This window comes from Palaemon carinicauda, chromosome 24 (assembly GCF_036898095.1).
Source record: "Palaemon carinicauda isolate YSFRI2023 chromosome 24, ASM3689809v2, whole genome shotgun sequence".
NCBI classification, from domain to species: Eukaryota; Metazoa; Arthropoda; class Malacostraca; order Decapoda; family Palaemonidae; genus Palaemon; species Palaemon carinicauda.
Window position 1 is genome coordinate 100,679,682 of NC_090748.1, and position 9,046 is coordinate 100,688,727.

The window sequence follows — 9,046 nt, forward strand, 5'->3', positions numbered from 1 at the left end:
TACTTTAACTTTGCCTGAATAGCATTTTAGGACTTAGTGCACTGAACTCTTTATATTATGATGGCAGAAAGTACATAACAGATAAGGAATTTCATGCGCAAAGATGCATAAAGAATCACAAGGTGCCAAGGTGAATGGGATAGAATATTGTTTGGAAAGATAAGAGTGGGTGAAAGCCTAGACATCAGACAAACTAATCGCCTGAAAGGGAGCCAATCTCTATCAGCTAAAGAAATAGCGGTAAATATAAAATAAAAGCTCATTCTGATAAATTACTGATCAGAAAGGATTGGAAAAGAATGGCATTCTGTTATGGAGAAAAAGAGTAAGTTTTCGCTCGAGGTGCTGAGCCAAAGATGAATCATTATCAAGGTTTCAGTTGTAGCATGGGAAGTGATATCATCTGTGTGGAGCAATAGCACCCAATTGTAGCTAAAGAAAATTTTCCTGAATTTCAAGGGGATTGAAGGGAAAAACAAACACGGAAAGTATCTGATTGGTAGATGGTGAAATAGACTGTATAACTAATCTCTCAGAAGAGTTATTGCAAAACAAAGGGATTAAAGACTGCAGGGCAGAAAAATCAACTGGTGGTCTGACGCACAAAAGAAATATAAAAAAGAAAAGACAGAAAAGTTTTATTAGATCATATTCCCTAAGTGCACTTCAGACGGTAAAATACTGGAAAATGTTTGCCTAACATTGAAGAATGAAAAGAAAGCATTTGCTATTTCGAAAAAAAGAGATGCAAAAGACGTGAAAAATCATCTCCCAATAAGAGTACTCTTAGTAATTTATGAAATATTTATATAAATAATTTAAAATGATATAGTAATTAGATTAGAGACACCGATTAACATCTGAAAATGCAAATTTTAAAATTTAGAATATGATATATTAATACAAACAAGGAAACTCTCAATGGAAATGAATCTAACAATTACTGTAATGTGGTATCTAGCTCGGCCGAGCTAGGATACAAAAGCGAAAATACTCTTGTTTCTTTAGTTATTCATGTGTATACAGTACATGATTGATGGGGCTTCGATGTTATAGAATTTTTATAGCACAACATTTTTTAATGCAACGCCATAAATTATATAATGAATGTTCTCTTAAGCCCTGTTCACACGATCGAGCATGCCCGACGGGCAAACAGTGATACTAGACCACAATAGTTAGTAAGAATGAGGGTTGATGATGTCAGAAGTGGGAAAACCACTGACAGGGATCTGGCATCATACAGTGTTGCTAGATCCCTGCCTTTAGTTTTCCTGCTTCTGACGTCTTCAACCCTTATTTTCACTAACTATTGTGGCCTGGTATCACTGTTTGCCCGTTGGGCATGCTCGATCGTGTGGACAGGGCTTTAGACGCACAAATCTTGCTGTCTCGCCTGCATTTTACGTCAAAAGTAAGGAAAGTGGTTGAAATATACCTGAGGACCCATATGGGGCATGCTTAATGAAACTAGCTTCATAATTAGGGTGAACCAGGTAACACTCCGAAACGAGTACGTATAAAGCATTTACGTATGTGATTGATGTGCTTGTGTGAAAAAATAAAACTAGGAACTTTTGTATAATAAAATTGTAGTTTTTCATTAAAATTTATTACTTAGATTTCTGTTCAGAAATCGTGTTTGCCGATAAATTTATGATATGGGTGAATTCATGTACAGTATCCTAAATATAACAAGTATTCAACTTTCATTTATACATTCTTAATGGTACTGTATAGTATTACTTTTGTATAAAAGTTATTTTTCATTATGACTTATTTATAGTTTACAAAGGCTATTTTATAATTATGTACTGTATTGTTTTTTTACCTTAGTTCAAGTTGATTACTATCTATAGACATGATACATTTTTGAACAGATTATTGTAGGTTCAGCTGTGATAAATTTTGTGTTATTGCTACCTAATGTTCTACTGCATATAGATTAAGACATAAATACTGTATTTTAGTTATTACAAGATGAGGTTGACAGTTTCGAAAAAGGTTTCGAAATAATTACGCACAAGTTAGTCTTAAGTTTATTTAATTTTATTCCAGCTCCTTATATGACCATTGACTTTTTTCTCATTATCTATGAAAGTATTTCTCTATTTGTCTCACTGATTTATTCATACAGATGAATATAGATTTCTGGCTTAGTATCTGCTCTTTCCGTAGTTGTATAAAGTCTTACTATGTTTCTCACTAGCTTAGAATATATCGTGTTAATTTGATTCTCATTAGCTTAGTCAGAAGGTAAATGTGCTGTACTATCTTTGATAGTAATTGTTTGTATATGCTTTTCAGATTTGTAACATTTATTTATGTTATACTCTTGGCTCATAAGGGTCAACTTTATTTTGTTAGAATTGGGTTCAACTTTGTCATCCAGTTTTAATCATTTAGCATTTATTTTAAAATTGTTCGCCAGTTCTAAATATTCAGTAATCACTTTTATTAACAGATCTGAATTTATAATGCTATGGAATAAGCACACTTTTCAGTAGATCAACTATGAAAAAGGAGAATGCTCGATGAAAAATATGAATTTTACTGGTGTTCGAGTTGAAGAAAAACCCTTGAACGTCCAACTTACTCCAAGAGAAGGGATGGTTGTATTGGTTGAATGTCAGGTTATTTATTCTGAAAGAATGTATGTTGAGAGGTGTGAGTGCCTTATTTTGTTGTATATAAACACCATTAATGATTTTGAACGTCAGAAGAATAAAACTTATTTCTTTAAAGGAATTTTGTTGATAATGATTCATAGTATATTTTCCTATATTCTCGTACCTCTTACTGTATTTACAGGACAGGTAATCCTCTTATTATTCAGATAAAAGTTGTCATTATGTGAGGGAGATGTTTTAAAGGTTTTTTCTCTGCTCTGGTATCTAAATAATTGGCTGATCTTTTCTGATCTGCCAGGCTTAAAGGCTACTCATTAATTGAAAAGACAAGTGACAGGTCATTGTAATGCTGTGTAATGTTTTAGAGACAGAACATACACATATTTGCATATGATCAACATCTTAAATCCTGTCACCTGCCAAGTTAAGCACAGGAGGGCCAAGAAGTGCTGATAATACTCAGTAAACTTGTTTTCTCCCAAGGACAACAAGGTTGTCCTTTGCCTAGTGATGTCCATCAATCTTTGAGTGTAGCTTTAGATAAATACCTATAGATTGCGAGTTCTCAGAAATTCCACAAAGCTTCCAAACCTTCCATTGCATGATACTGATTATCGAGGTCTAGAGATGAATATTAGGGCAGGTTTTATGGTCAATCAATTTGATTTCTAAAGTTATAAGCTCTTTTATTCATTATGAGGCATTCTCTTCCAAGACACTGATGTTTGTAAAAATTGGTAAGAGTACAAGGTGGAGAATGTAGCTGTATTAAATTTAGTATAGCATTAGAATGTTAAGAAGAGCAAAAGTTGCTTGATGGACGTGGGCTAGTGGGAAATGCCCAAGCCACTACCAGCATTAAATATGTACTGTACAGTACACACTTTCACTTGAACTCTTGGGTGATTACTGAATTCTTACCAAGGATAATGTAGATGAAGTAAAAGTTTCATTTACTTTGTTTTTATTTGGTGTAGCCTATTAATTGTTAAAAATATCAATGCAGTTTGCTTTAGATACCAGTCAACTAATTATTATTATTATTATTATTATTATTATTATTACTTGCTAAGCCACAACCCTGGTTGGAAAAGCAGGATGCTATAAGCCCAGGAGCCCCAACGGAATATAGATCAGTGAGCAAAGGAAACAAGGAAAAATAAAATATTTTAAGAAGAGCAACAATATTAAGATGAATATCACTTTATAAACTATAAAAACTTCAAAAAAACAAAGAGGAAGAGAAATAAGATATAAGATAGAACAGTGTGCCCGAGTGTACCCCTAATATATGTGCACATTTTGGTTGAACTGATTATTTTGATAGGACTTGTAGTAGCAAATTTTTTCACTTTTTCAGCCCAATCATAGAGTTCCTTTACATTGGTTTGAAAAACCTGCTTCTTGGTGCCATGACTCGATGGCAAATTGAGAGAAGACCATTCAAGCACAAAACTATGCGGATTATTTGAGAAGTAATCCATCTTAATTCGGAAAATGATTAGAGGTCAAACATTTAAAGTTTAATATTCCAGTATTCTACTTTCCTCCCAGGGAGTGATTTATCTCAATGATATTTATCAGTTCTATGGACTACCTATTTTTATGTCCCTTAAATGCAAATACAGGTAACATATTTTGATTTACTGTACACTTATATATAAAAAAAGGGAGAGGGTCCAGTAGGTGTTATGGATGGGTCTTCACACTATTCTTTTATCGAGGCAGATTTGCACCGACTCGCAGCGGTGCCCTTTTAGCTCGGAAAAGTTTCCTGATCGCTGATTGGTTAGAATTATTTCGTCCAACCAATCAGCGATCAGGAAACTTTTCCGAGCTAAAAGGGCATCGCTGCGAGTCGGTGCAAATCTGCATCGCTAAAAGAAATTGACTATAGGTTAAGGAGTTTGTTTACGTAATTCTAGGTACAGTATTACTTTGTTAGTTCAAATAGATTCCCATCATTTCCATCTTATACATTACCAGGCATTGAAGTACATATGAAGATTATGTGTATATGGTATATAAAGAATTAAATATTTATTTGATAAGAATCAACCATCCCTTTCTGTCAAGAGTGTTGGAATATGAAAGTATGACTGATATTCGAGTTCACTGTTGCTTATTTAGTTGCTTATCCATTTTATTAGTGATGGTAATAGACATACACTCAAAATTTTAGAGACTTTTTAGATTATTCATAATATGACATAATACTTTAGACCAGACAAAGGCTAGAACATAAATTTAGGTAGTTTTGTAATGGCATAAGGCAATTTACAGTGATGTTATTTTTGAAAGCCTACGGGTTATCTTATAATAAGGCCAATAGAAAGATAAGAATAAATATTTGATAAAATTTGATTATGAATACCTGTTAACTTTATCAATGGATGTTAAAACCTAGAGTTACAATGTTACCATTGCTGTCCGTAAATACGAGACTAATCCTAACTTAAGGACAGGTTATTGGGTGCTTTTTTCAAGAGGAAATAAAATTCCTAAACTATTATTAGTACTTAACACTTTGTAATGTATTTATCCAATTGTCCTCTTAAAACGGCATCAGTCCATAATATTCCGTTCAATTGATTAAAAGAAATGTTATGTGTATATTTATTATTTTTTTAGATTGTACCATTATCTTAGAAGCTAATGCTTTGTCACATCAAAGGACATAATTACTTAAGAATTTAAGTAATGAGTAAGCATTTGTGATTTCAATATGGACCATGACCATTCTTTAATTTTGTATAGTGCCCCAAATTCCTCATCTTTCCTTAATCATTTCTACACGTTGTTCTCTAAGGAGTACATAGTGATTGTCTGAATGACCTATATATAATATAATGAAATTAGTAATAGTGGATTCGTGGTTTGTATATCTTTTAGTGGTTTAACATCATTGGCTGCTATATGTGATAATTTAGAAGACGATATTGTGTAACACTGTAATGACATTGACACAGTTTTACATGTACATTAAAGTCTCCATTTGTGGTATTGATTTTGTTAAGGATCCAACTCGATACTATTAAACCATCTGCCTTAGCTCGGCTATGTTTTTGTCATGTGGTATGGGTTGGATGAGCCGAGTAACCTTGGCTTCACTTCCAGCTTCAAAGATAAATGTATATCAATGTTAATTGTACATTAATGTAAGTGTACTCTCCTACTAGGGTTGGCTACTGACATGAATGATTGAATTACAATATGGTTCAAGTTTAATTATTATCATAGTTTGAGTGGTCTTTCCTTTTTTATTGGTTTAAATTGTAATTCGACAATAGTGTCCATTACGGCAATCACAGTATGGTTCAAGTATATCATCATCTTAGTTTGAGTGTTCATTTCTCTCTTATTGGTGTAAATTTTAATTAGAAAATAGTGTCCATTAAAGCAATATCTTATATAATTGGAAAAAAAAGAAGTTATATGAAATTTAAACCAATACATAAAGTAGTCCCCGACTGACAAGATAGGTAGTACAGTTACACTCCACTCAGGTAGTGGCTCTCATATCTCCCTAGAATTATACTTTTAAATATCCTTTCATATGTCCTTTGAAGTCATAAAGTAATAGGTTCTAATATATCTTTGGTTTTAACTTCTAAATTTGTACAATTTGTTTAAGAAATGAATTGATTTTCATGTACAGTATAAAAACTGAGGTGATATATAGGAATAAATAAAGTCTTGGGGATTACATTATCTCCACAGAAACACTGAGGTGATATCTAGTCATAATATCTATGGTATATGTTGCAAAAGTATTTTTAAGTGAGCAACCTTAATTTTTTCATGAATCTCTTAAACATCACAAACGTTCAAACTGTTTACACAGTTTTAAGTCTATTGGATATTACTTTGTTAGTTGCTTTACAATAAACATAGTTGATTTATTGTGTTTTGTCATCCTTCTTTTGCTGTTTAGTCCATTTTAATACTGTCTATTTACGTTTTCTGTATAGCATAAATAACTATAGAGAAATGTATCATTATGATATAATTCCTATAAGATATGGAAGATTTATTTATTACCATATCCTTGGGATTAACCCAGCAATAATAATTCTCCATCATGAGGCTCAATACTACGCAGTACTCTAGAAGTTTTATTCCAGCTGTTACCAAGTTGTGGAATGATCTTCCTAATCGGGTAGTTGAATCAGTAGAACTTCAAAGTTCAAAGTTGGAGCAAATGCTTTTTTGTTGACCAGGCGGACATGGGTCTTTTTATAGTTTATTTATGACATATTTGTTTTTGATGTTGTTAATAGTTTATATATGACATGTCTGTTTTGACGTTGTTACTTATTTTAGAATGATTTATTGTTAATTTGTTCTCTTCATTTATTTATTTCCTTATTTCCTTTCCTCACTGGGCTATTTTTCCCTTTTGGAGCCCCTGGGCTTATAGCATCTTGCTTTTCCAACTAGGGTTGTAGCTTGGATAGTAATAATAACAATAATAATATTAGGTAATATTAAACTGAAAGTTGTCCCTTATGTATGATCCCCTCATTTACCTTAGTTTTTTAATTGCTTCAAACATTCATTAAAGAAAAAAAAACACAATTTAAAGGTCAACGACGGCTATTTGAACAATCAGAAGGGAAATAGTCTAACGCTAGGTGGTTTAAGGATCTATAAGTTCTTAGTGGGTAACTGTCTTATTTAGTGTGTTTGGTGATCTGTGCATATAGTCTCCATTTCATCTATCATTTATCATTTCATAATCCTATTTTGCATACATAGGCTTCCCTCCTTATTCATCCTATTTATACGCGACCATCTGAACTTATTTAAAGGTTTAAAGGCCGCTCGTGAATGGCAGAGGCAAGGAACAGTGACCGACCATGTATACATATGATCAGTGCCCAAGCCTCCTCTCCACCCTAGCTAGGACCAAGGAGTACCAGGCAATGGCTGCTGATGACTCAGCAGACAGACCTATAGGCTCCTCTAAACACCCCATCCTTAGCTCACAAGGATGGAGAGGTTGGAGCGACCAAAGGAACTAACGAGTTTGAGTGGGATTCAAAGCCCAGTCTGGCAATCACCATTCAGGGACATCACCACATAGGTCACAACAACCATTGTTTAAGGAATTGTAACCTAAATTCATGTATACATAGCTAACAATATTTTAGAAATAGACATCTAGACAGATTACTATCTATCCTCCTACAGCCCAAAGGAATTCTCCTCCCATGCACACACACGTGGATGGAGTTTATCCTCTAAATCTTTTTACATAAAAATGGATTTTGACGTAGGAAAAATCAATTTGTGGGGAAGATAGCCATGTCGTTCTAAATCCAGAAAAAAACCAGCGAAATTCACACACTAAGGCAAAATACGGCTAGAAAGATGCGTGCTATATAAAGGAGTGACGTCACTGGCGTGGGATTGCTAGTAGTAGTAGGATGTTGAACGGCACCTCGCTGTTCGGGGATGTTGACAGGAGATATCTAAATGGTGCGAGGCCTCTGGTTGTGATTTATTCAGCGCCTCAGTATTATACCGACACCTTATTAAGGTGAGAGAGCTGGGTTCAACCTAGCATTCCTATACAAATTTTTCTCTGGTAAATTCATAGCAGTTTTTACCTTAGAAATGATGTTAAAGGAGCATTTCACTGGGCGGCACGGGTCGGAGCCCAGAAATCTATTTGTGGGGAAGATAGCCATGTCGTCCTAATGGAAGTTCCTTTCGGCTGCTTCCTACTGTATAATATTTCTGCAATTGATATTACAAGAGAATTACCATCAGGTATCACGGGCTTCCAACCCCCGGAACAACTAAAAGTCGGATTTGAACATACTTAATGGTATACAGTATTTTTTATGACTTCTTCAAATAGCTTCCTTTTAAAGAAGTATTAGATGCTGATTGGTAAATAAGAGTTACCAAAATATCAGAAATTTTATGTATGTTCTAATTTCGTTATTTTTAACATAGAATGACAAGTAATATCCTGGCCCACGTCGTTAATTGTTTCCTAGAGATAAGTTTAAGTCAATTTTTTACAAAGGGCGGAATTTTGCAATGAAAATCGACTTAAATGTTCCATATACAAAGTACCGTACTCACAACCTGCTCTATTATTTAATAAAAACAAATACATTAATAAGCTTCTATGGGAAGTACTTCAATATTATATATCATTTGAATATAATGTGAGTAATGATTGAAAGAGAGAGAGAGAGAGAGAGAGAGAGAGAGAGAGAGAGAGAGAGAGAGAGAGAGAGAGTTGTTTGATATTTCATACCTAGCATACAGATAACTAAGAAAATCCTGGAATCCATCACATCACCTCAAGCACTGTGTATGAGTGTATGTACAGTGGGACACAGGAGTTCCTGGCAAACATCGCTCCGAAGAAGTACACCCACTCACACCCTTACTTTGTG